General features: G+C 35.7%; 1 protein-coding gene across 21 annotated transcripts in view; it reads left to right on the top strand.

Annotated features, from left to right (window-relative positions):
* The window catches only part of PEAK1 (pseudopodium enriched atypical kinase 1), a 315210-nt gene that overhangs the window by 144674 nt on the left and 142963 nt on the right, over positions 1-27573 (top strand). For 12 of the 21 annotated variants that reach the window (XM_070775350.1, XM_070775332.1, XM_070775340.1 and 9 more), the window contains one exon: positions 12862-13024. The exons of 1 other annotated variant lie outside the window; for it this stretch is intronic. The gene's annotated coding sequence lies outside the window, so the exon portion shown is untranslated. Of the gene's footprint in view, positions 1-7311; positions 7398-12861; positions 13025-27573 lie in introns of all 21 variants that reach the window. 8 more of the 21 variants (XM_070775335.1, XM_070775336.1, XM_070775333.1 and 5 more) reach the window with 1 other exon arrangement.

The raw sequence follows: 27573 nt of genomic DNA, 5'->3' as shown, positions 1-27573 counted from the left end.
TTGCTAATTAAGGTAATTATTGATATGTTAGGACCTAAATCTGACATTTAAGTTTTTGTATTCTGTTTGTTTCTTCTTTTCCGTTTTTCTTTTTCCTGTTTTTGTGTGCATTAGTTGAATACTTTTTAGGGTGCCATGTTGACCCACTGTAGTGTTTTGTATAACTTTTTCATCATTGCTCTAGCCATTACATTGCATAATTATAACACACCACAGTCTCCTGTACCATGCTACTACTGGCACTGCTGCATTTTAGTACTGCAAGCAAAGCGTAGAATCCTTGCCTGCCCTCGGTCCCTTTATTCTCCCTCATTTAATTGACTTAATATTTTCATATATAAGTTGTATTATTTATAGGTATATATTATATGCACGTGTACATAATTTTATATCTACTTGTTTTAAATATTTTCTTTAATACATTGTGAGCCATATCAGACAGTATTATAATCTTTGCCTAAGCAATCAGACATAATTTGGAAGAAAGAGAAGAAGAACTATTATTCGTAGTATAACTAGTATCCATAGTTTTATTCTTTTGGCCTTCTTCCTGATGTTTCAAGATGTCATCTTTTTCATTTCCTTTCAATTTAGAGAACTTTCTTTATCCATTCTTTTAGGGCAAGTCAGCTAGCAATAAATTCTCTTAGCTTTCCTTTACCTAAGAATATCTTGATTTTTCTCTTCATTCCTCAATGAAATTTTTCTGGAGAAAAAATTCTGGGTTGACAGTTCTTTTTCTTTCAGCCCTTAAAAAAGATGGTGCCAGTTCCTTTTGGCCTCTATGGCTTCTTATGAGAAATCCACTGATAGTCAAATTGGTTTTTCCTGTAGGTGAAAGTTCTTTTCTGTCTTGCTGCTTTCAAGATTTTTTTTTATTGTGTTTAGTTTTCAGAAGTTTGACTATGATATGTCTTGGTGTGGATTTCTCTGAGTTCACTCTGTTTGAAGTTTGTTCAGCTTCTTGAATCTATAGGTTTATGTCTTTTGCCGATTTGGGGAAGATTTTTCAACCATATTTTTTCAGCCCTGCTCTTTTTCTCCTCACTTCCAAGACTGTGATGACTTGAATATTTGAACTTTTGGTATAATTTCATGGTTCCCTGAAGCTCTGTTCATTTGCATTCAGTCTATGTCCTTTATGTTATTTAGGATGGGTAACTTCTATTGTTTTATCTTTTTATTTATTTTTTTATTATTTTATTATTATTATTTTTTTTTGTAGCCCTATTCAGAATCCTGGGTATTAATCCAGAGAGTATAGCCTGTCTAATTGCACTGGTGTTGTGCCTATACTAGACGGATATGGCTGGAGGCCAGCAGAATGAGACTTTCAATTATGTTGGAAATTGAGCTTTAGAACTGAAGAACTATGGAGTCTCAACTTTTTTTTTTTTTTTTTCCAATGGTGAAAAATTGAAAGCATTTCCTCTAAAGTCAGGAACAAGACAAGGGTGCCCACTTTCACCATTACTATTCAACATAGTTTTGGAAGTTTTGGCCACAGCAATCAGAACAGAAAAAGAAATAAAAGGAATCCAAATTGGAAAAGAAGAAGTAAAACTCTCACTGTTTGCAGATGACATGATCCTCTACATAGAAAACCCTAAAGACTCCACCAGAAAATTACTAGAACTAATCAATGATTATAGTAAAGTTGCAGGATATAAAATCAACACACAGAAATCCCTTGCATTCCTATACACTAATAATGAGAAAACAGAAAGAGAAATTAAGGAAACAATTCCATTCACCATTGCAACAGAAAGAATAAAATACTTAGGAATATATCTATCTAAAGAAACTAAAGACCTATATATAGAAAACTATAAAACACTGGTGAAAGAAATCAAAGAGGACACTAATAGATGGAGAAATATACCATGTTCATGGATTGGAAGAATCAATATAGTGAAAATGAGTATACTACCCAAAGCAATTTGTAGATTCAATGCAATCCCTATCAAGCTACCAACAGTATTCTTCACAGAGCTAGAACAAATAATTTCACAATTTGTATGGAAATACAAAAAACCTCGAATAGCCAAAGCGATCTTGAGAAAGAAAAATGGAACTGGAGGAATCAACCTACCTGACTTCAGGCTCTACTACAAAGCCACAGTTATCAAGACAGTATGGTACTGGCACAAAGACAGAAATATAGATCAATGGAACAAAATAGAAAGCCCAGAGATAAATCCACGCACATATGGACAGCTTATCTTTGACAAAGGAGGCAAGAATATACAGTGGATTAAAGACAATCTCTTTAACAAGTGGTGCTGGGAAATCTGGTCAACCACTTGTAAAAGAATGAAACTAGAACACTTTCTAACACCATATACAAAAATAAACTCAAAATGGATTAAAGATCTCAACGTAAGACCAGAAACTATAAAACTCCTAGAGGAGAACATAGGCAAAACACTCTCTGACGTACATCACAGCAGGATCCTCTATGACCCACCTCCCAGAATATTGGAAATAAAAGCAAAAATAAACAAATGGGACCTAATTAAACTTAAAAGCTTCTGCACATCAAAGGAAACTATTAGCAAGGTGAAAAAAAAAAATGTTTTATCTTTTTAAAAAATTTATTTATTTTAATTGGAGGCTAATTCCAATTGTTTTATTTTTTAGTTACTGATTTTTTTTTCTTCTATCCTCTCCATTCTCTTGTTTAGCCCATCTATTGAATTTTTAATTTCAATTATTATAATTTCAGTTCTGTAATTTTCTTTGTATCTTCTATTTTTAATAATAATTTTATTCTTTGTATTTCTTTGCTAAAATACCTTCTGTTTCTTAGACTTTCTATTTTTTATTTATTTCCAGTATGTTAGTCTCACTGAGTGGTTTTCAGTTAAAACCTGGACATTTATGTCATGAGACTTTACATTTTATTTCAGTTGAGCAGGCCTCTTTTGATACTACACTGACAGGATATTGCCAGCTAGAAATGTAAGTGCAGGGTACCACTTATCCTCCACTGACATTTGGGAGAAGACTGCTGTTATGTTTTAGTGGGAGTGGAAGTTCCAGCTCCCCACTAGGTCCTTAATGATGCTAACCCTGCTGGGTAGATATCTAAGAGGACATTGTTGGGTTTTATGGTAAGTTTTGTTCAACTTTGAAAGAAGGTGTCAAGCTTTTTTAAAGTGATGGTAAAATTTTACATACCTGCAAGTAATGTCTGAACATTTTATCCTATAGAACTTTCTGAAATAATGAAAACGTTTTATATCAGCACTGTCCAGTACTGTAACCACTAGCCACATGTGGTTGTTGAGCAGGTAAAATATGGCTAGTACATTTCAGGAAGTTAATTTTTTTTTAAATTTTATTCAGTTTATCAATTGAAATTTAAATGACTATACGTGCCTATTGTATTAGAGGGTACATGAATGCAGCTCTACATCTTCACCAGTATTTAGGCATCACAGCTCTATATCCTTACCAGTATATCAGAATTTCTAAATTTAGCCATTTAATGAGTATGAACTGGTATCTTGTGGTTTTTTATCATTTAATGTAATTACTAGCCACTTAGTATTTCTAATGATGTTTTTAAAACAGCAGAAGGTTTAAATTTTGATAGAGTATGGTTTATGAGCTGAAGTAAAGAATGGTTTACTATTTCCATATTTCTTTTTTTATATGGTTCATGCTTTTGAATTTTTACCTATCCTAAAGTAGTAAAAAAAAATGTCCCTGTTTTCTTCTTGAAGTTTTGTAGTTTTATATTCTACTCTTAGGTTTATGATGTATTTTCATTTAGTCTTTTTACATATACAAAATCTTGTCACATAGAAGAAAAATTCATTTTTATTCCATATGAATATCCAGTTGTTTCAGCAACATTTGTTGAAATTTTTTCTTCCTGCATTGAGTTACCATGGCACTTTTAAAAATTAATTGACCGAGTATTTTATAGTCTATTTTTGGATTTTCTGTTCAGTTCCAGTTTTCTATGTGTTATCATTAGGCTTTTACCAAACTGTGTGGATTGTTGCAATGTACCAAACTATATACCAAACTATGTGGATGTTAACTCCAGAAATCAGATATTGTAAGTGTTCCTACTTTGTTCTTCATTTTTGGTTTTCATGTCTTATTTAATTCCACTGTGATAAGAGAATGTACTATGTATAGTTTCTTTTTTCTTTTTTTTAATTTGTTAAGACTTACTCCTGGTTCAGCAGGTGGGCTCTCCTGGTAAGTATTTCATGGGCAGTATAAAAGGTTTTATTTTGTTGCTGTTGATTGGAATGTTCTGTGAACACCAGTTCAGTTGAGAGTGCTGCTCAGGTCTTTGCTGGACTCTCAGTGTACCTGTTCCTTTCAGGTGCTGAGCGAGGAGTACTGATGTCTCCAACTGTCTGGGTGCTTGTTTGTTTCGCCCTCAGGTCTATAAGTTTCTGTTCTGGTATTATGTACATGCTGCTGCTGCTGCATTTAGATTTATGCCATCTTCCAAGTGAAGTGATCCCTTGATCATTATGAAATCTCTCTCATTATCTCTGATGCTGTTTTTTTTTTTTTAAACTTTACAATATTGTATTAGTTTTGCCAAATATCGAAATGAATCTGCCACAGGTATACCTGTGTTCCCCATCCTGAACCGCCTCCCTCCTCCCTCCCCATACCCTCCCTCTGGGTCATCCCAGTGCACCAGCCCCAAGCATCCAGTATCGTGCATCGAACCTGGACTTCCATCTTCTCTGATATAAATGTGGCTATTTCTTAAGATTTTTGGTTTGCATGGTATATTTTCTATCCTATTATTTTTAAACTATTTCCTTATTTTAGTGTGAGACTCTCAGTGTATATTTGGTCTTGCTTTTTTCATGTCTTTTTATTGGAGAATTTAGATAATTTACATTTAATGTATTTATTAATGTGGTTGGGTTTAAATCGACCATCTTTCCATTTGTTTTTAATAGCCATTTTTTAAATTAATTATACTTTTGGAATCCATTTAATTTTCTCTATTGTTTTATTCCTTTATTTTTTCTTCTCTTTATTTTCTTATTTTAGTAGTTGCTCTAGGATTTATAATATGCCTGTTATTCCATTCTACTATCAAATAACTTTATACCACTTTTTAAAAACAATGTAATACATTTAAGAGAGTATTCTTCCTTTGTCTCACAGTCATCTTTTACTCTCTGAACTTCATTTTGGATAGATTATATTACTCTTCAAGTTCACTGATTTTTTTTTTTTTCTCTGCCGTGAGTGCTTATTTTATCCAGTAAATTTTCATATATATATATATATATATATAAAACCAGTCCATCTTAAAGGAAATCAGTCCTGGGTGTTCATTGGAAGGACTGATGCTAAAGCTGAAACTCCAATACTTTGGCCACCTCATGCGAAGAGCTGACTCATTTGAAAAGACCCAGATGCTGGGAGGGATTGGGGGCAGGAGGAGAAGGGGACGACAGAGGATGAGATGGCTGGATGGCATCACCGACTTGATGGACGTGAGTTTGGGTGAACTCTGGGAGTTGGTGATGGACAGGGAGGCATGGTGTGCTGCGATTCATGGGGTCACAAAGAGTCAGACACAACTGAGCAACTGAACTGAACTGAACTGATATATATATATATAAGCTCTAGAAGTTCTCGTTAGGTATTTTTTAAAATATTTTTAAAATACTTCACTTCTCTCTTCACCATGTTCCTATTTTCATTTATATGGTGCACACTCATAATGCCCTTTAAAAGTGTCTTTACCTGTTAATTCTATCGTGTCTGTCATTTCTGATCTGTTGTGTTGACAGGTACTTTTCTGGTTATGGGCAACATTCTCTTACTTCTTTGTGTGTCCAATAATTTCTAATTGAATGTCATATATTTGTGAATTTTACATGTTGAGTTTTTTATTTTTGCGGTATTCCTTTAAAGTGTATTAGATTTTTTCCTAGTAGGCATTTTAAATTGCTTATTCATTTGATCTTCCTAGGCTTCCAAGCTTCTTTCAGGAGTAACTTTTATTCTAGGACACTTTTCCCCCTGTTTCTGTGTGTGGGCCCTCTGGGGTCATTTTAAATAGCCTGGCATATTCAGTGAGGTTCATCCCCTTTTGCTGGAGGGGAACATGTTGAAATTTTGGCCCTGTGTCAGCTCTGAGAATTTTTTGTTTTAGAACTCCCTGGTAGCTTTTTTTCCTTAGAAGTTCTTCTTGGCTGGTCTCAAGAAATTTTACCCTTCTCATGTACAGGTTTTTATACAGCTAAATATTCAAGGGAACCCTCATTTAAATGACTGGAACTCTTTCCCTGCTCTCTGGAACTCTACTCCACAAATTCTAGCTTCCTTGACCTCCTGGTACTGTTTTCTCTGTCTCCTCAAGTCAGTAAGATTGCCAGGGTCTATTTTGGTTCTTTCTGCTGTACTGGAGTTGCTTCCTGGCTGAGAGCCTTGGATGATGGTAGGGCTTGCCTTCTTTACTTCCCTTTTCTCAGGGACCGTAGTCCCACACTGACTGTGTCTGAAAATAGTCCCCTCCTGTACTTTATACGGTGTTCTAGTCTTTTTCAGTGGGAGGATTATTCTGGACTGTACCTACTCAAGGCCTCAAAAGCAGAAGTTGAATCATTTTAGAATTAGTTTTAATGCTAAAACAGTTTATAAAATTCTGAAACTCTCAAACAATTATTTTTTATATAACAACATTTTATTCACTTCTCAGTATTATTATAAATGATATTGTATCAACTGTTGAAACTGTTAATTATTTTTCAATTCATAGATTCCACTGCACACTTTAAATCAGAAGCTGACCCAAAGAAAATGATTTTTCATGCCTAATAAATTTCATAAATCAGGAAAGTGGATTTTTGGGTATATAAAAATTCTCTCATTATTATGGCATAGTCATTTTAAATATAAGTTTATTACTTAATATTTCACTAGAAACATGAAAGACTATTATACTGGGAGATAAGGACTAAAATGAACCATTTGATTTAGTATTTTAAAATGTAAATCCTATCATTTTAGAGCATAATCGTGTATTTTATATCAGGAACTGGCAAATGTTATCTGGGAAAGGCCAGATAGTATGTTTTAGACTTTGTGGGCCATACAGTCCTTGTTGCAACAATTCAGCTCTCCCTTTGCAGTACAAAAGCAGCCAGAGATGATACATTTTTAAATGTGCTGGTTGTGTTCTGATAAAACTTTATCTATAGAAAATAAAATTTGAATTTCATGCAATTTTTACACCTCAAAATATTTTTATTCTTTTGATCTTTTTTCCCAGCTATTTTAAAATGTAAAAACTACATTCTTGCCTTGCAGGTCATGCATAAACAGGTGGCTGGTCAGACTTGGCCCCTGACTCATAGTTTGACAGTCGCTATGATATACGATTAGAAAGCTCCCAGGTAAGCTGCAGGATACCTGTTGGACTGTTATATTTTAATTCTTAGTAATACTTTTATTTAAACATTCTCTACTGTTAAAGAGCAAAGTAAATAAGATGGCACAGTACTGACCCTGTAAGGCTTTGATAGATTTTTTAATGGCAAACATTATACCAGTGGTTCCTTAGTTAATGGAGAATTTGGGCTAATGCCTAAGTTACCATACTCTCAAACTGGCACCTTTTCTCTTTTAAATTATGCAAGATTAAATTCTCAAGAGTCTTCTCCAACACCACAGTTCAAAAGCATCAATTCTTCGGCACTCAGCTTTCTTTACAGTCCAACTCTCACATCCATACATGACTACCGCAAAAACCATAGCCTTGACTAGATGGACCTTTGTTGGCAAAGTGATGTCTCTGCTTTTTAATATGCTATCTAGGTTGGGCATAACTTTTCTTCCAAGGAGTAAGCATCTTTTTATTTCATGGCTGCAATCACCATCTAAAGTGATTTTGGAGCCCAGAAAAGTAAAGTCTGCCACTGTTTCCACTGTTTCTCCATCTATTTGCCATGAAGTGATGGGACCAGATGCCATGATCTTTGTTTTCTGAATGTTGAGCTTTAAGTCAACTTTTTCACTCTCCTCTTTCACTTTCATTGAGAGGCTCTTTAGTTCTTCTTCACTTTCTGCCATAAGGGTGGTGTCATCTGCATGTCTGAGGTTATTGATATTTCTCCCAGCAATCTTGATTCCAGCTTGTGCTTCATCCTGCGCAGCATTTCTCATGATGTACTCTGCATATAAGTTAAATAAGCAGGGTGACACTATACAGCCTTGACATACTCCTTTTCCTATTTGGAACCAGTCTGTTGTTCCATGTCCAGTTCTGTTGCTTCCTGACCTGCATATAGATTTCTCAGGAGGCAGGTCAGGTGGCCTGGTATTCCCATCTCTTTCAGAATTTTCCACAGTTTATTGTGATCCACACAGTCAATGGCTTTGGCATAGTCAATAAAGCAGAAATAGATGTTTTTTCTGGAACTCTCTTGCTTTTTCGATGATCCAGTGGATATTTGCAATTTGATCTCTGGTTCCTCTGCCTTTTCTAAAACCAGGTTGAATATCTGGAAGTTCACAGTTCATATTGTTGAAGCCTGGCTTGGAGAATTTTGAACATAACTTTGCTAGCGTGTATGATGAGTGCAGTTGTGTGGTAGTTTGAGCATTCTTTGGCATTGTCTTTCTTTGGGATTAGAATGAAAACACCTTTTCCAGTCCTGTGGCCACTGCTGAGTTTTCCAAATTTGCTGGCATATTGAGTGCAGCACTTTCACAGCATCATCTTTCAGGATTTGAAATAGCTCAACTGGAATTCCATCCCCTCCACTAGCTTTGTTCGTAGTGATGCTTCCTAAGGCCCGCTTGACTACACATTCCAGGATGTCTGGCCCTAGGTGAGTGATCACACCATCATGATTATCTTGGTCTTGAAGATCTGTTTTGTATAGTTCTTCTGTGTATTCTTGCCACCTCTTCTTAATATCTTCTGCTTCTGTTAGGTCCATACCATTTCTGTCTTTTATTGACTCCATCTTTGCATGAAATGTTCCCTTGGTGTCTCTAATTTTCTTGAAGAGATCTCTAGTCTTTCCCATTCTATTGTTTTCCTCTATTTCTTTGCATTGATCACTGAGGAAGGCTTTCTTATTTCTCCTTGCTATTCTTTGGAACTCTGCATTCAAATGGGTATATCTTTCTTTTTCTCCTTTGCTTTTGGCTTCTCTTCTTTTCACAGCTATTTGTAAGGCCTCCTCAGACAGCCAGTTTGCTTTTTTGCATTTCTTTTTCTTGGGGATGGTCTTGCTCTCTGTCTCCTGTACAGTGTCATGAACCTCCATCCATAGTTCACCAGGCACTCTGTTTCTCAGATCTAATTCCTTAAATCTATTTCTCATTTCCACTGTATAATCATTAGGGATTTGATTTAGGTCATACCTGAATGGTCTAGTCATTTTCCCTCCTCAGATCTAGGGATTTTTCTTCTTACTTCCTAGTTTTGAGAATATACTTTTCCCTTCATTACCTTTGCTTCTGTATTGTCTTCCACATATCCCTGTTAGCCAGTTAGAATGCAAAATACATTTAAAGCATAATCTCTTTTTTCCACCTAATGTAGCTTAGCATGCTGGTCCAGTCGCCTCTTAGAGTACTCAGAGTTTTTCTAATATGTACAGCAGTATTGATACATGCAGTGTATGATTTTTTTCAGTTTTATATATACAATTATCCCTTGAATGATTGAAAGCAAAAGTAACAGTCGCTCAGTTGTGTCTGACTCTTTGCGACCCTATGGACTGTACCCTGTCAGGCTTCTCTGTCCATGGGATTCTCCAGGCAAGAATACCAGAGTGGGTAGCCATTTCCTTCTCCAGGGGATCTTTGCGATCGAGGGATCAAACATGGGTCTCTTGCATTGCACACAGATTCTTTACTGTCTGAGCCACCAGGGAATCCTGTGAATGATTAAGAGTATTTTCCTTCATTAGTGTTTATAATTGAAGTTGTTCTTTAGCAGTGTGCAAACCCAGTGCTGTCAAAGTTCTAGAAGAGAATTTAGGTATATGCTGCTGTTGCCTCAGTGAGTGCATAGTAACATAGCTCTATATACATTCAGGGAATACTTTTCATGTCTACATGTCTTCATGAAATTTTCCCAACACTCTGGTACATCATCCAGGGGAGGGGAAAGCAGGCAATTCATTTCATTTTCCATGCAAAGAGAGAATAATCTTTTTACTCAATTATAAAATAAGGGTTGGTTCTGAAAGAAGCTTTGAAGTAATAGAAAATTGTCTTCCAAAGAGAATTCATGTAGTTAGTTAAAAAAAAATAGGTTAAGAATTTTTAGTAATTGTTATTTTATTGTTGTTGTTACATAGGAGTCAATAGTTTTAAAATATGGCCAATTTTCACATGTGTTTTGAGGGATATGGTACTTAAGAGGTTTTTCTCAAAAATTCCTATTTCATTATTTTGATAATTTAGAAACTTTTTCCCATGAACATCATAAGCTTATTCCTGTCTTACAACATGTATGTCTTCCTATGTCTGGAAAATTCGCCTCCTAAATTTTTCCACATCTGGCTCATTTCAACCTGAGGATCATGTCTCCTGAGGGCCTTCCTTTATACACTGTCTCAAACGGCACCTCCACCTTCCCAGCCTCTAACATCCAGTTTTATTTTCTTCGATGTATTTATCACCATCTGAAATTAGTTTGTTCATTTACTGACTTGTCTCTTTCTGTATTAAAATGTTGGCTCTCTGAGAGGAGAGATCTTGCCTTCTCTATTGTCTGTCTATCTCTACTACTTAGAACATTTCCTTTCATATAGTAGGCCTTAAGTATAATTTATGTGGTTGGAAGAATGAATAAATGAAAGGATGCCTAAGGTGTGATTTGTAGAAATATCTGATAGGGTAATGTGTATAGTGAATCACCAAGAAGGAATACGAGTAACTTTACCCAAATTTATTTCACTATATAGAACTACTTTTTCTTTAAGCATTTAGCTGTATCAGACTTCCACAGAAGACATTTTGGAAATGTGACTGATGTACTGATATATTAATTTTTTTCTTTTTATATTATAATAATATCGAAGTTATATGCAAATTGTAAGAATGATACAGATAATTTTTCCTGAATCACTTGAGAGTAAGTTGCTGATGTTATACTGCATCACCACTGAATACTCTAGAGTACATTTCCTACAAAGACATTCTGCCACATGATCAGGATAAAATAATCACAATCAGGAATTCAATTGGTTGTTTGGTTACTACCATCTAACCTACAACCTACAATTGGTTGATTGGTTACTACTATCTAACGTACAACCCTATTCAACTCATACCAGTTGTTCTGGAATTCAGTGGTGAACATCCCTAGAAAGGAGAGAGGCACAGAGTAGGCACCCTCAAAATTAGCATGTCTTTCCTTTCAAATCTTTGGCTGATTACTTAAGTTCACATGTGGAGGAGACTCCATAGGGCCTAGTGGAAGGTTATAGCAGACATGAGAAGTTTTTGAGGGGATATTTCAAATTTAAAGTTTGAGTTCTACCAAACACATCAGAATAAAGCATTCAGAAAAAGACTATTTCAAGGGATGCAGGGTAGATTATAAAAGGATAATAGATCACTGCATTAGGAAAGAGTAAGGCGATGTAGGTTCTCATTTCAGTTTTGTCACTAACCAACACTTACCCATGGGAAATCACTTAACTTCTCTCTCACAAAGTACTTTTCTAGGTTATCACTATTTGTATGTCTGTAAGTTCAATTTCTTTTCATATTCAAATTTCAAAATAAAATAGGCATTGATTGCATTTTTCCTCTTTAAAAACTCATAGTGGAAAAAAGAATAACTGATTTTGCCACTGTTTTTGTGATACTGGGCTTTGAGCAAACTCTGGTAAATAGTGAAAGAGGAGGCTGGCATCTTGCAGTTCATGGGGTTGTGGAGAGTCGGACATGACTTTAGTGATATATGTATATTTCTTGGTAATTTTTTGGTAATTTCTTGGTAATATTTCTCCTACATGACACTCATCATTGTTATACACCACTTGAAGTGATAGATATAAACACTGTAAGAATATTGGATATTGTTTTCATCATGAATAACCCAGTTAGAGTTAGATATTGTTTGATGTTGCACAAAAGTGTCCTTTTTTAAAATGTGCCTTTGTTGTATTAAAATCTCTTGAAAGATTCAATTCTACAGTATGTAAGCTCAATCTGGAATCATTTAAAAGTTTTCACATTATCTTTTTCTTTCTTAACTCTTCTAGTTATTTTCCTTGTATTTAGTGTTATAGAAAAAGCAAATGAGGAGTTGGGCCTGTTTAAACATACATGTAATTAGTGCTCAAGAGTCAGAAATAGATAGGAATTTATTATTTTAATCTTAAGTGATATTTTGTATGCCAAATTATAAGTATATTTTATACTTAAACCTAAAGTAAAACTGCAAAGTGGCTATAGAAATTTTTGTAATTGGAGATAAATACTTTCATATTTGAGAGAGGCTGTATCAAAATTGGATATTGTTACTTAGAATTGAATTTTTATGAAGGTGAAGTAGATTTTATGTTTCATATTCTTTTATTTGTAGCCAAAAATAGAAATATATGAAGACAATCAAATGAAGTCTTAGAAAGCTTCAAATGCATCAGTACTAGTTTGATTCATATAAGTTGCTTCATTCTTGGGTATGTCATGGATAGTTCTTGAGTGTGTAAGATTCTATCCATGTCACTTCCTAAGTAAGGAAGTTACTTCTTAAACAAATAAGTCCAATTTTAACTATTGAGTAAGGGTAAAATTAAGAATATCCTAAATGAAAGAAAATGTCCAATATATTTAAAACTAGTTTACTTCTCCAGTTTAGCTCTATTTTGTGCTGTTCTCTTGCAGTAAACACCACTATCTTCAGAAAATAAGGAATGAGAAGCAAGGAAGAAAGGACATTCATTCATCTTGGAAGGACCCAAAGCACTTTGAGATATAAAGGAATGTAATTATAGCTGCTAAAACCACCTTTGTCACCGAAATGGATGAAGTACTTCAAATTTAAATGGTAACCAGAATTCTCATGTTTCCACCAAGAACTTTAGATCACTTGAAAGGATTTTTTTTTAACTTTAAATATTTACCTTAATAAATAGCAAAGTGCAGATAGCTGATAATTTTATAACTTATTTAGCATAGTTAGGATTTTATTTTCTCTTTTAATGCTTGGCTCTGATATTAGCCAAAAGAATTGTTGTTTTTTCCCCCAGGTTATCAACTTCTTAACATAGAAACAGATAAGCCTATTTGAGTAAGAATATGGCATAGTATTAGTATACTTACAGGTCTGTCCTTTGCCAAATATTTTTTCCTTTCATAAAAGCAACTCGGGCAACATAAATGGTAGTATTCTATCACATGTGAAAGTGTTTTATAATCTTATTTTCTGAACTTTATTTCATATTGTTTTTTTAGTTTCCTTATGTGACATCTGGTCTCTTGATCTTTTTCCTTTCATATCTGACATCTTATTTTAATTTAATCTTTATTTTATCCTCTCCCCCTCCTTCTCAGGAATTTAGGGTTATAAAAGACACCAGGTTTTAAGTATTCTGTCATTTAAAAAAAAGACACAAGGATCCAAAATGGAAAAGGAGAGAGAAGTTTGAAAAAATTATAGAATTATTTCTTATTGTGAAATCACAGTGATTGTTACATTTTAAGTAGAGTGGAAAGCAATTATAGAAGGACTTAAAATTCTTTGTCAGTCTTCTCAAATCTCCTTGATCTTAGGCCAAAATTGTTTCAACACATGTTTTGTAAAAACTCAAATGTTTGCAACTTTAATGGCATCCTAGTGAACAATTAGAACTTTTATTCATTGGAAAAGTCTATTAATTTGGTTTTGAGGGATAACCATTTGTTTACTTGAGTCATTGTGTCTTGGTAGTGAATGAATGCAGTTGAGTAAAACTAGGTCCTTACTTTGAAATCAGAACATGTGAAAAATCAAATACAGTCCTAATCAATGACTAATCCTAATGATTCTAAGGAATGTAGGACCTATTATTTCAGGAAAATGATTTATATTGGTAAGTGTAACCCAGGATAAGTAGTATGTAAGGAATGTTCCCTGTACTAACATTAACCTGGATAGGAAATACCTTAACATTAATTTTTTTCTTTTTAATTATCCAATTATTGGTTAAACTTCTACTTATGGCATAGTTAGGAATTTCCATATGCTTGTCACTATCTCCCAGCATTTAGCATTTTAAAATATTGAACAAATTCTTTCTAGTCCTCAACTATTAAAAAATTATACAAAGTTGAAGAAAGTAGCTTTTGAAACATAGCAAAACTTAAGTGCTGAATATCCAGTTATGCAAAAAACTAGTACATACAAAGTCACTGGGGAATTCCCTGGAGGTCCAGTCTTAGGACTCAGCACTTTCACTGCCCTGAGCCTGGGTTCTATCCCTGGTCAAGGACCCAAGATCCCGCAAGCCACGTGGTACAGCTAAAAGAAAAAAGAATGTCAGCAAACTTCCATGTCTTCTCCACTAATGATCTAAGTTTTCTTTATCCATTTGATTGTATCTGATTCTATAACCTCGTATAACCACAGCTTCATTAATGAACCCAAAACAAACAATATTGTCAAAATTTTTATTGTGATACATTTACCACTCCTTACCAAACATTTATTTCCGTTTAAATTCATCCCTCAGTGATTTGGAGGGCTTCCCTGGTGGCTCAGATGGTCATGAATCTGCCTATAATCCAGGAGACCCGAGCTCGATCCCTGGGTGGAGAAGATTCACTGGAGAAGGAAATGGCAACCCATTCCAGTATTCATGCCTGGAGTATTCCATGGACAGACGAGCCTGCTGGGGTACAGTCCATGGGATCGCAAAGAGTTGGATACGACTGAGCGACTAACACTCCCTTTCACAGTGATTTTTGGTAACCATGGATAGGATCATTGAAATCCACAGGGAGTGGCTTTTTCTAATCATTAATTTCTACTTTTTTCACTACCAAATTTGTTTTTTAGGGTCATAATATTAACAAGGATCAAATTAAATTAGAACTTGACCTCTCTAGTGATAATGAACTCGCTCAGTCGTGTCCAACTTTTTGCAACCCCATGAACAGTAGCCAACCAAGCCTGTCCATGGGATTTTCCAGGCAAGAATACTGGAGTACGTTGCCATTTCCTTCTCCAGGGGATCTTCCTGACCCAGGGATCAAACCCAGGCCTCCCGCATTGTAGGCAGACGCTTTACCGTCTGAGCCACCAGGGAAGGCAAAATAAAAATATTGACTTTATTTTCCCATCAAGTCCAATTCAGAAGTTATGTAATTCACATATATGAGACTACCTGAATTACATATTACTTATTTTTTCAGGTCCCATCTAAGCTGAGTGCCTCCAGAATCCCAAATCTATTGTGGCTTTTGATGAGGGAATGGAATCAGGCTTCTGACTGTGCAGCTGACAGAATTTCTAAATTAGAAATTCACATTTCTAACTGTACAAACTATCATGGCCACCCTGAATAGGCTAAAATTTAAAAGATAATGTTCTAGCTATGTTAAAGTTGAATCGAACACCCAGTTTTATCTAAGTTCATTAGCTTAAAATTATGATTCTTGGGAATAGAGTATATTCTTGCAGATGGTAAGACCACTGCAAATAATGTATCTATAAAGGATCTTAAACTCATAAAGCTTAATAGGCTCCATTTAGGAAAACTGTCCTTATGGAGGGAAGCCTAGCTATAATTTGCCCAGACAAATAGGAATTTAACATAATAGTAATTAATGTGTACTGAGTGATTACTATATGCGAAGCATTGGGATTAGTGTTTAATATGCATTATCTGAGGCTTCACCACTCTATTTGACATAGGTCATATTATTAAATATCTCCATCTTACATTTGAGGAAACACATTCTCAGGGAAGTTATTTAAATTGCCCTGCATCAAGTTGCTAGTTCAACGTAGAGTCAGCTCCATAACCTAAACTCTTAACCAGGAGTTTAACCAGGAGTTTATTCTAGTTTATAAACATTCAATACTTCAAAACTTCAACTTGTTAAAATTTTTATTTACCCAGTGGCAGATAAGGAGAGGTCTTATTATTAGCAGCATTCTCATTTCAGTTTTGTGAAATTATGTTCCCTTAATATACTATTTTTCTTTTGCAACATCAGTTTTATTCTGTCAGTGATTTCTCATTGTTCTGATTATGTTCTTAAAGTAGTAGTTATTATTTAATAGAAAAGATACTTGAAGATGATATCATTAGACCCACATTTATCTGAGATAGAGACAGAGGACAGAGAAGGGAAAAATAGCTGAGGAAAAAGTGCAAAACTGGCCTGTTTACTCAGCTGTCCTCCCTTAAAGTCTTATGTGCCTTTCTCTTTATCCTAAGAAAATTCTTCATTTTTTTCAGTCTCAGTAACTGATACTGTTACTAAAAACAAAAATAGTAGTGAATTTGGAGACCAGTTCATCTTGAATTTTTATTTTATATTGGAGCATAGTTTATTAACAGTATAATTTCAGGTGTACAGCAAAGTGATTCAGTTACACATATACATGTATCTGTTCTTTTTCAGGTTATTTTCCCATTTATGTTATTACAGAATATTGATCAGAGTTTCCTGTGCTATAGTACATCCTTGTTGGTTATCTATTTCAATATAGTAGTGGCATACATTTTCTGTTAAATTCATATATCAGATCAGTCGCTCAGTCGTGTCCGACTCTTTGCAACCCCATGACAGCACGCCAGGTGTCCCTGTCCATCACCAACTCCGGGAGTTCACTCAGACTCACATCCATGGAGTCAGTGATGCCATCCAGCCATCTCATCCTCTGTCATCCCCTTCTCCTCCTGCCCCCAATCCCTCCCAGCATCAGAGTCTTTTCCAATGAGTCAACTCTTTGCATGAGATAGCCAAAGTATTGGAGTTTCAGCTTCAGCATCAGTCCTTCCAATGAACACCCAGGACTGATCTCCTTTAGAATGGATTGGTTGGATCTCCTTGCAGTCCAAGGGACTCTCAAGAGTTTACTCCAACACCACACAGTTCAAAAACATCAATTCTTCGGTGCTCACAGTCCAACTCTCACATCCATACATGACCACAGGAAAAACCATAGCCTTGACTAGACAGATCTTTGTGGCAAAGTAATGTCTCTGCTTTTTAATATGCTGTCTAGGTTGGTCATAACTTTCCTTCCAAGGAGTAAGCATCTTTTAATTTCATGGCTGCAATCACCATCTAAAGTGATTTTGGAGCCCAAAAAATTAAAATCTGACACTGTTTCCACTGTTTCCCCATCTATTTCCCATGAAGTGATGGGACCAGATGCCATGGTCTTCGTTTTCTGAATGTTGAGCTTTAAGCCAACTTTTTCACTCTCCTCTTTCACTTTCATCAAGAGGCTTTTGAGTTCCTCTTCACTTTCTGCCATCAGGGTGGTGTCATCTGCATATCTGAGATTATTGAAATTTCTTCCAGCAATCTTGATTCCAGCTTGTGCTTCTTCCAGCCCAGCGTTTCTCATGATGTACTCTGCGTAGAAGTTAAATAAGCAGGGTGACACTATACAGCCTTGACGTACTCCTTTTCCTATTTGGAACCAGTCTGTTGTTCCATGTCCAGTTCTAACTGTTGCTTCCTGACCAGCATATAGGTTTCTCAAGAGGCAGGTCAGGTGGTCTGGTATGCCCATCTCTTTCAGAATTTTCCACAGTTTATTGTGATCCACACAGGCAATGGCTTTGGCATAGTCAATAAAGCATAAATCAGTTCTCTGTAAATTGATGTATAGGCTTAAGTCAACTCCTAAAATCCTGGCAAAAATTTTTAAATTTATGTGGAGTGGAAAGGCAAAGAAATTTGAACAGCTAAAATGACTTTGAAAAAGAAGGAAGATGGAAGGAACCACTCTACCCGATTGCAAAATTTATATGGCCACAGTACTCAGGACTGGTATTAGCAGTAGGATAGACATATAAATCAGTAACAGAATAGATAACCCAGAAATAGCCCTACACAAGTATAGCCGGCTGATTTTGTTTTTTTTAACGAAAGTATAAAGGTAATTCAATGGAGAATGGACTATCTTTTTATCAAATAATGCAAGAGCAACATGGCACTAGTGGTAAAGAATCCTCCTGTCTTATACAGGAGACAAAAGAGAGGCGGGTTCATCCCTGGGTCAGAAAGATCTCCTTTAGTAGGAAATGGCACCCCACTCCAGTATTCTTGCCTGGAAAATTCCATAGGCAGAGGAGCCTTGTGGGCTACAGTCCATGGGGCTGCAAAGAGTTGGACATGACTGAGCAACTGAGCACAATTGAAAATTCATAGAAAAGAAAAAAAAGCCTAATTCTCACCTAAATTCTCAGCCTAAATTCTCACCTTATACAAAAATTAACTTAAAGTGAATCATAGATTTAAATGTAAAACTAGAAAACTTTTTAGAAGTTTTATGTAGGAGAAAATCTGTTTTTGTTTTTTTGTTTTTAATTGGGGGGAAATTGCTTTTCAATGTTGTGTTGGTTTCTGCCATACAACACAAATCAGCTATAATTATGCATATATCACCTCCCTCTTGAGTTTATCCCTCTCCTCCTCCATCCCATCCCTCTAGGTCATCACAGAGCACCAGGATGGGCTCCCTGTGAGAAAATCTTTAGGATCTGGAGGTTAGTGAAGAATAGTTAGGACAGCAAAGCACAACCATAAAAGAAAGAAAAATGGATAAGTCAGACTTGATCAAAATTTAAAACTCTTGCTCTGTAGAAGACCTCGTTAAAAGGATGAGAAGACAAAAGTCATATGTAGAATACTTAAGGACCCGCAAAACTCAACAGTTAAAACAATCAATTCAAAAATGGGCAAAAGACATGAAAACTTCACCAAAGAGGATATAGTCTTAATAGCATTGGCAGAGAAGCGCATTGAAGATATTCAATATCACTTGCTATTAGGGAAATGAAAATTAATGCCATGATGAGTTATCACTGTATACCTGTTAGAATAGCCAAGATAAAAAATAATAACAGTGCTTAATACTGATGAGGATACAAAGAAACTAGATCTTTCATATTATTACTAGTAGGAATATAAAACAGAACAGACACTGGAAAATAATTCGATAGTTTATTTTAAAAAATGTACACTTACCACATGACCTAGCAATCCCACTGTTGGGGATTACACCCAGTAAAGTGAGAACTTAGGTTCACACAAAAACATGTACCTTATTGTTCATACCAGCTTTATTTGTAATAGCCATGGATTGTACCAGCCAACATGTCTACAATATGTAAATGGCTAAACAAACTGTGGTACATCCGTACTATGGAGTACAATAATAGCAATAAAAAGGAATGATCTACTGATACATATCACAGCTTGGATGGATCTCAAGGACATAAGGCCACATGATGTGTGTGTGATTCCATTTATATGACATTCTTAAAATGACACAATCATGATGATGGAGAACAGACATTTGTTGCCATGGATTTGGGAAGGTTGGGTGTGACTATAAAGAGGTAGCACCAAGGGATATCTTTGCAGTGATGGAATAGTTTGTATCTTAATTGTGATGATAGCTAGAGTAATCCACATGTGTCATGGAATGACATTGAATATACATACATTGTACCCATGTCAGTTTCCTGGTCTTGATATTGTTTTATATTTATATAAGATGTGACTACTGGGGCAAACTTTCAAGGGTAAATGGGGCTTCTCTGTACAGTCTTTGCAACTTCTGATAACTCTTTTGTTTCAAAATAAAAAGTTAAAAAAATAACCCTATTTTAATTAATATGTATGGTCCAGAAAATTCAGTCCTGTAAAATGCAACATTATGCTGCTGCTGCTGCTGCTGCACCTAAGTCACTTCAGTCAGGTCCGACTCTTTGCGACCCCATAGATGTTATGCTACTTGTGAATTAATGAAATGACTAGGGTGAGCTACACTAGAACCTGGTTAGAAGCTCTGAGGGTGCGGCTTTGAGCTCCAGATCTACCCCCACCCCCAACCTCCCCATCCCATCTGGTGGCAGTTGTCTGCTTTGGTTTTAATATTGCCAAGGGCATTTCTAGGTCTTATGGCTGGCTGGTGGACTCCCAGGACAATCCCATTGATTCAAAGAATCTCCCAGTTAACAACTGTTTCATGAGCCACATCTAGGCAGATTGATCCAAGAAAGTACTAGGGGTGCTGAGATCTACCCTCCTGCTTCCTTGGGTTCCTGGGAGGGATTGCTGGCTATTTTTTACCAAGTTCTCTCTCCCCTGCATTGTGTCGTACTACCATCCCTCTTCCACCCTAGGAACTGTAAACAGCCTTATTTGAGAACAAGGGTTGAATCAACTGTTACAGCCAAGTGCATATTATCCAAACATGTGTATGATAAAATGTTCCCCTTTTTGTAACAGTTTTCGGTCCAAGGTTTAGTGTATCTTATGTTTCTGAGATTTTGTTTATGAAGAATATTTCATGTCCTTTGTAAAAAGCTGTTGATCCAAGGTTCCAATAATTTGAGGAAAAGTAAAAGAAGAACCAGAAAAGTTATGTTATCCTTGCTTTCTAAACTAAAGGGCATAAAATTCGAAGTGATCCTGCGGATTCTTTTGGAAAGAATATTAAGCGATCAGCTGGGTTATACCTCTACCTTATAGTGGGACGAACAACATATCTGACTGATGGAGTAATTTCATGCCATTTTACATACTGACTTCATTCATTCATTTCATTACATATTTACTTGGGGAAAATAATATTTGCAATAGATAAAAAATTTTAATTTACTTTGTGCTAACATTAAGTTTAAGTGATTTGTGTATATTATCTCTTTCTTGGCTGTAAATATATCACTATGGAGGGTACCTGGGATACAAAGAAGAGCAGATGCAGGTGCCGGCATCTGTCTCTCTAACAGAGCAGACAAACATGTAAGTAGCAGTGTTCAGAGATTAATGGGAATATGAGGACAGAGCTGTGACAGTGCTTTTTCTGTTTGGGAAGGGTGAGGAAAGACTTCACAAAGCACAAATGAATCCTACTGCTGAATGTTACTGGTTAACAGGATTTTACTGCCAAGGAACAAGCTAGAGGAAAAGAGTATTCCTGTTTTAGGCGAAAGGAATAACATGTACAGAGATATACTTACCTCCTTTACAGGAAAAAAGGACATAGACTTTTAAAGTTGAAGAGTTTATCCAAGTTATTTTATTTTGACATCCTTACTTGATATAAAATTAAATGGAAGCTCTTGAAGGCAAATCTATTTATCCAGTATTTCTCAGAAATTACAGTATCACTTGAAATATTCTTTCAAACTATGTAGTTCAAAATGCATTTTGATCAGATATTACTCTATTCCACAAAAGAAGGTTCTTCCTTGTGTTTTCTTTGTTTAGAAATCTGCTTTACTTTCAAGCTAAAATGTAGCTAGGTATTATTTCTATTTCTCTTAAAATTTTTTATTATTAAAAATTCTAAGAATTCAGAAAAATTCAGAATAATATTAAAAACATTGTTATCTTACCACCAAGAATTAATTGAATGCCAACATTTTCCCATTTTTTTTAAAGAAATAAAACAATTTAGGAACAATTGAAATCCTCTTTGTATCTTTCTCCAATCTTATTCTTGTCATCCTTTTCTGGAGAAAATGCTGTGAGGTTGGTGAATATATATTCCTATGTATGTACCCATAAACAACAAGAAATGTAAATAATGATATACTAGATGTACTTTTTCCATCTTTCATGATGTGTGATATTCATTTAAATGCATTTTTTCATATGAACTCAAAATAAAACATAGCACAGGTGAGGTGGCAACAAACTATAGTCAATAGTAGAGATTTCTCATGCCTCTCCTGCCTTCCAAGATGCCCTACACTCTGTCTATGGAGTGTGTTTCTTTAGATAAACCTTCTTTCACTTAAAAAAAAAAAATAGTGGGGATTTGCTGTTGTGTTGTGACTTTGTCCTCCTGTGTTCTCTTCTTGATACCTAAAATACCACTGTTTTCTAGTTAATTCTGCATCGTGTTTTGGGAGAATGTAATTCTTTCATTCTTTAGGTTTTCAAATGTAGTTTTAAAGACTTTTGTTGGGAAAAAGTTATTTCTGTGGGCTTATATCTCTCACATTAGCTCTTTTAATTCTTTACTACTGAGATCATTGTAGCAGAAATACTCTGTAGTAGAGTCAGATGATCAAGAAATGACTATACCATGTGGTAGAAAGTCTCCCTTCACACATGTTTTGCTGGCAAGACAACAATACTGGGTAGTAAGAAGTCAGTCATGATGTGTGGGAAGAGTTAGCCTCTGAAAATGCCATGACAAGACTATCCAGAAAGAGGATGTTTATCTGAACTTCTAAAAGAGCTTAGAAGTCCTTTCACCAAGGACCTTGCCATGGCATAAGGGATAGAGGAAGGGATAGAAATCTTATTGTGAAAGAAAGGATTGCTGTGGGTGTTGAGAACACATTCTTTACCCTTTGATTCTTTGTACCAAATGTAATTAGCAGTAAATGTTTTAAGTTAATGACAATCAGCTAGAATACCACTAAACATATGTGGCAGTTGAAGAGCATGATAAATACAAAGCATCTCCTTGTTTCTGTTACTCACCTTCTCATAAGGGTGAGAAACTAGAAATCTGCACAAATGCTTGTACTAGGCAAGCCAGTTAGTCCTAACCTCACTGGTGTTTTAATTCTGAATTAACGGTCCCCAAGCAGTAGCAACAGAATAATGGGGCGGGGGCGGGGGGGGTGGGGTGGGGTGGGGGGGGATTAGTTTTTATCATTCCAGCTTGTACATTTTGAAGATTAACAATTCTGGCACATGGTCACAGGAGAGCTTATCTAAAAATACCAAATTGTAGGAATGAAAGGAAACACTCATTCCCTAAGAAACTCATTCTTCTTGGAGTCAGGCCCAGCTTTTGTTTCCTTCTGTTGGTTTAACATATATAGAAAGGAAAACATGAAACATTCTGGTACTTTAGAACTCTCTGATGTTAAATAATGAGCCATTGTATAACCAGTGCTAGAGTACAGGTGAGTTTCACATGGGGAATGTTTAAAAGGAAACAAGATGCAGATGTTGTGTGTGTGTGTGTGTGTGTGTGTGTGTGTATGATCAATTGATTTTTTACAAGGTTAAGAAGTAGTCCAATGAAGAAAGATTAATCTTTCCAACAAATGATACTGGAACAGTACAAACAAAGACAAAAAAACCCCAAAAGCCCTTACCTCATAACTAAACATAGGCCTTGAAGATAAATGAAAGAGAGGAGATGGTAAGAGATTCACTGTATAGAAATGAAGTAATAAAACTCCCATGAGAATAGAAATATCTAAATGGTAGAAGGAATAATTGGAAGACAGTTTAATCTTTTGAGTGAGAAGCATTACGTATTGTAGGAAATGTGTATATGTTATAGCTAAATATTCATTTAACCCACTAGCTTATTAAGCATGCTACTATTCACAGAGCAATCTAACTGTGTTAGATTGGAGGGGTATTATAAAGACCCTTTGAGGGACTCATATATAAACAATAACAGAACATGATAAGTGCTATCATAGTGGTGCCAGGGAAGCTCAGAGGAAGGGACTGGGTAATATGTATTCTCATCCTGAATGGGCTTCCTTTGCTAACCCACTGAGCGCTGAGTACACTGAAGAATGTTAGTTGATCCACTGTCCTTCTGAGCACTTTGGGAAATTGTTCATTTGATAGCTAAAATCCAATAAGGGATCTCTTCCATCCGGTGCAATTTGAATCATGATAATTACCTCAGGCTGAAAGAATAGACAAAGTGAAGGAATCTGACGTGGTTTCCCTTTATTCTTCCTTTGAACTGTCATCACTTTTAAGTGGGTAGTCTTTCTCTTGCCTCTAGTTCTGTACAATGTCTATCACCCAAGGAAAGCAGCAAAGGAATTTTTTAAAGACTGCCAAAACTCTATAGAAATGAAAGAATGCCTTTTTTTTTTTTAACGTAAAGAAGTCTCTGTGATACTCTATGCACAGACAAAAGGGGAGTTGAAGTTGCATGTGATCACTTTGGCCAGCCTTTTGTGGATTTTCTAATGCACATTCTCATCTCTCTTTGAAGATTGCAACTTGTACTCACACTTTCCTGAAAGCAAGTACTACTTTTATTCTCCCCTAGTCTCTGTCACATAACAAGAGCGTTGGTGGAAATTGCTTTTCCATAAAAAGAACTGTGCCACCTACTCTTCAAATGCCACTGATTAAGAAAATCATTGATTGATTTTCCCTAGGGAATAAATTAGGCTATCCCCTGAGAGTGGAAAAAATAAATAATGGGATATAAAGAATGAAGTTTGCTGTGTGTTATGGGGAAAATGTTTATGCAGTTGCCATGGAAATACCATGTAGGCATTTAGACCAGAAGCTTATGATATCTCTGTATTTGCCAAATATAAATCAGATATGAGTTGCATTCATTCTTTTTCTTGGCTCACATTTAGTCTGACATGTGTGGTTATGTAAAATATGCTCCTGCTTTAGCATATTTGCTTAATATTTGCAGGAAACGTATAATACAAGGGGCTGCCATGTTTTAAGATCGTATAATTAAGGCATAGAAATAAAACTAAGGGAAGCAATTCTCAGCAAATGATTCCTAAAAACAAATAGTAGCAATCAGAGTGCTTGAGGCTGGATTTTCCTGTGACATTCATAATTAACAGAGCTAATTAATTTTTTCTTAATGAAACATTCACAATATTGGACCTGATTAGTGCTAGCTAATTGTTTGTGAGTAATGTCAGATGCCAAAAATGCACAACTTGAGACTTTATTCTTATTTTAATGTATGTGATTTCATTTCACAAGTGGAATAAAACACAACAGCCAGTGTTTCTGAATTATTACACTTTTCTGTCACACAACATCAGTTAGCCTTCAATTTCATGCCTTATAAGGGAGGCATGATAGAAATCTAGAGAGGGCATATATGTATTTTGAAGATACAGAGAATTTGATACAAGTTTTCAGTGCTTGAACTTTTTTTTTAACTAATTCCAAAGATAATACAGACAATGCAAACTGTACCAGAAGCCACTGCCTCTTATGAGGCACACAAAGCAGAACAATAGGAAAACCTAAAAATGATTAGAATATGCTTCATTCATGGAAAATGGGGTGTTACCCAATTAATTCTAATAACTCATCTTTTATGTCAATTTTGCTACCCATTTCATAGCCCATAAGTTTATTATTTCCTCACTTAGATTTCCTCTAAGATATCATGTGCTTTGTAAGCAGATAGCCGAGAGGCCTAATGTCTTATTAAAACAGTAATTGCTTATATGGTCCAATAAATATAGTAGTAGTACTTTAATGAAGCCAAATAGTTGCACAGGTGGAGCAATAGGAAAGGGCTAATCAGGCAAAGTTTTTCAGAGGAAGTAAGTTTTGAGTCAAAATTTAAAGATCTTTCTGAGGGCATTTTAGCAATATATATCAACAATTTTTTAAATATGTATATATACACCTGTAAAATTTAAGGAGAAAAGATGTTTGCAAAGATTTAATTAGAAGTATATTAGTCTCTCTCTCTCTCTGTGTATATATATGTACACACACACACGTATTGGCTGCATTGTGTACAGCATGCTGTGGGATCTTAGTTCCCCCATCAGGGGTTGAACCCATGCCCCCTACAGTGAAAACACAGAATCTTAACCTCTGGACCACCAGGGAAGTGTCCCCCAAAATATTTTCTAATTTCTTCTGAATATTCCTCTTTGAATCATAGATTGTTTAGACAGTTTCCAGGTATTTGGATATTTTCCTATTATCCTTCTGTTTCTAATTTCTATTTTTTATGGGCAGGGAACATTCTTGATTTCTATTCTTTTAAATTTCTTAAGATTTCTTTCATGACCTAGGATATGGTATATCTTGGTAAATGTTTCATATAAACAGAATGTATATGCTGCCTTTGTTGGAAAATATCTATAAATGTCAGTTAGATTCAATTGGTTGATGGCCTTGTTTAGGTCTTCTGTGTCATTGCTGTTTGTTCACTGTTGTTTACTGAGAGAGAAATGCTGAGATTACCAAATGTAATTGTAATTTATCTGTTTGTTTTTCCTTTCAGATCTGTCAGGTTTTGCTTCATGCATTTTGAATCTCTCTTGTTAGGTGCATACACATTTAAAATTGCTATGTCTTCTTGGAGAATTGACATTTTTTAGTATATAAGGTTACTCTTCATTCTTGTTAATTTTCTTTACCCTGAAGTCTACTTTGATAATATAACCACTCCAGCTTTATGTTTATTAGTGGCTTCATGTCTATCTATCTTAAAAAAAAATAAAAGTTTAATCTACCCGTAAAATTATATTTGAATTGTGTTTCTTGTAAATACCAAATAATTGAGTCATGATTTTCCAGATCCATTCTGATAATCTCTTAAATGTGTATACTATTTGCGTTTAATGTAATTGACATATTTTTATTTCGTTTATTTGTTTTTGGCTGCACTGAGTCTTGGTTACTGTGTATGGGCTTTCTCTAGTTGCAGTGAGTGGGGACTACTGTGTAGTTGCTGTGCGTGGGCTTCTAACTGGCAGCTTCTCTTGTTGCAGAGCACAGGCTCTAGAGCACAGGCTCAGTAGTTGCGGTGTATGGGATTAGTTGCTCCACAGCATGTGGAATCTTCCCCAACTAGGAATCAAACCTGTGTCCCCTGCATTGGCAGGTGGATTTTTATCCACTGTACCACCAGGAAAGTCCTTCTTGTTGCTCTTGTTATTGTTCAGTCAGTCATGTCCAACTCTTTGTGACCCCATGGACTGCAAGCAAGCTAAGCTTCCCTGTCCTTCACTATCTCCCAGAGTTTGCTCAAACTCATGTCCATTGAGTTTGTGATGCCATCCAACCATCTTTCTTCTGTCGCCCCCTTTTCCTCCTGCCCTAATCTTTTCCAGCATCAGGGTCTTTTCCAATGAGTCGGCTCTTTCCATCAGGTGGACAGAGTATTGGCATTTCAACTTCAGTATCAGTCTTTCCGATGATTATTCAAGATTGATTTCTTCTAGGATTGACTGGTTTGATCTCCTTGCAGTCCAAGGGACTGTCAAGAGTCTTCTTCAACACCACACTTCAAAAGCATTAATTCGTGGTCCTTCAGCCTCCTTTATGGTCCAATTTTCACATCTGTACATGACTAGTGGGAAAACCATAGCTTTGACTAGATGGACCTTTCTCAGCAAAGTGATGTCTCTGCTTTTTAATATGCTATCTAGGTTTGTCATAGCTTTTCTTCCAAGGAGCAAGCATCTTTTAATTTCATGGTTGCAGTCACCATCTGCAGTGATTTTGGAGCCCAAGAAAATAAAGTCTGTCACTGTTTCCATTATTTCCCAATATATTTGCCTTGAAGTGACAGGACTGGATGCCATGATCTTCATTTCTTGAGTGTTAAGTTTTAAGCCAACTTTTTAACTTACCTCTTTCACCTTCATCAAGAGGCTCCTTAGTTCCTCTTCACTTTCTGCCATAAGGGTG

Source organism: Bos indicus, chromosome 21 (assembly GCF_029378745.1).
Source record: "Bos indicus isolate NIAB-ARS_2022 breed Sahiwal x Tharparkar chromosome 21, NIAB-ARS_B.indTharparkar_mat_pri_1.0, whole genome shotgun sequence".
Classification (NCBI taxonomy): domain Eukaryota; kingdom Metazoa; phylum Chordata; class Mammalia; order Artiodactyla; family Bovidae; genus Bos; species Bos indicus.
The sequence above is the reverse complement of the archived record's forward strand: the minus strand, read 5'-3'. Positions and strand labels throughout refer to the sequence as shown.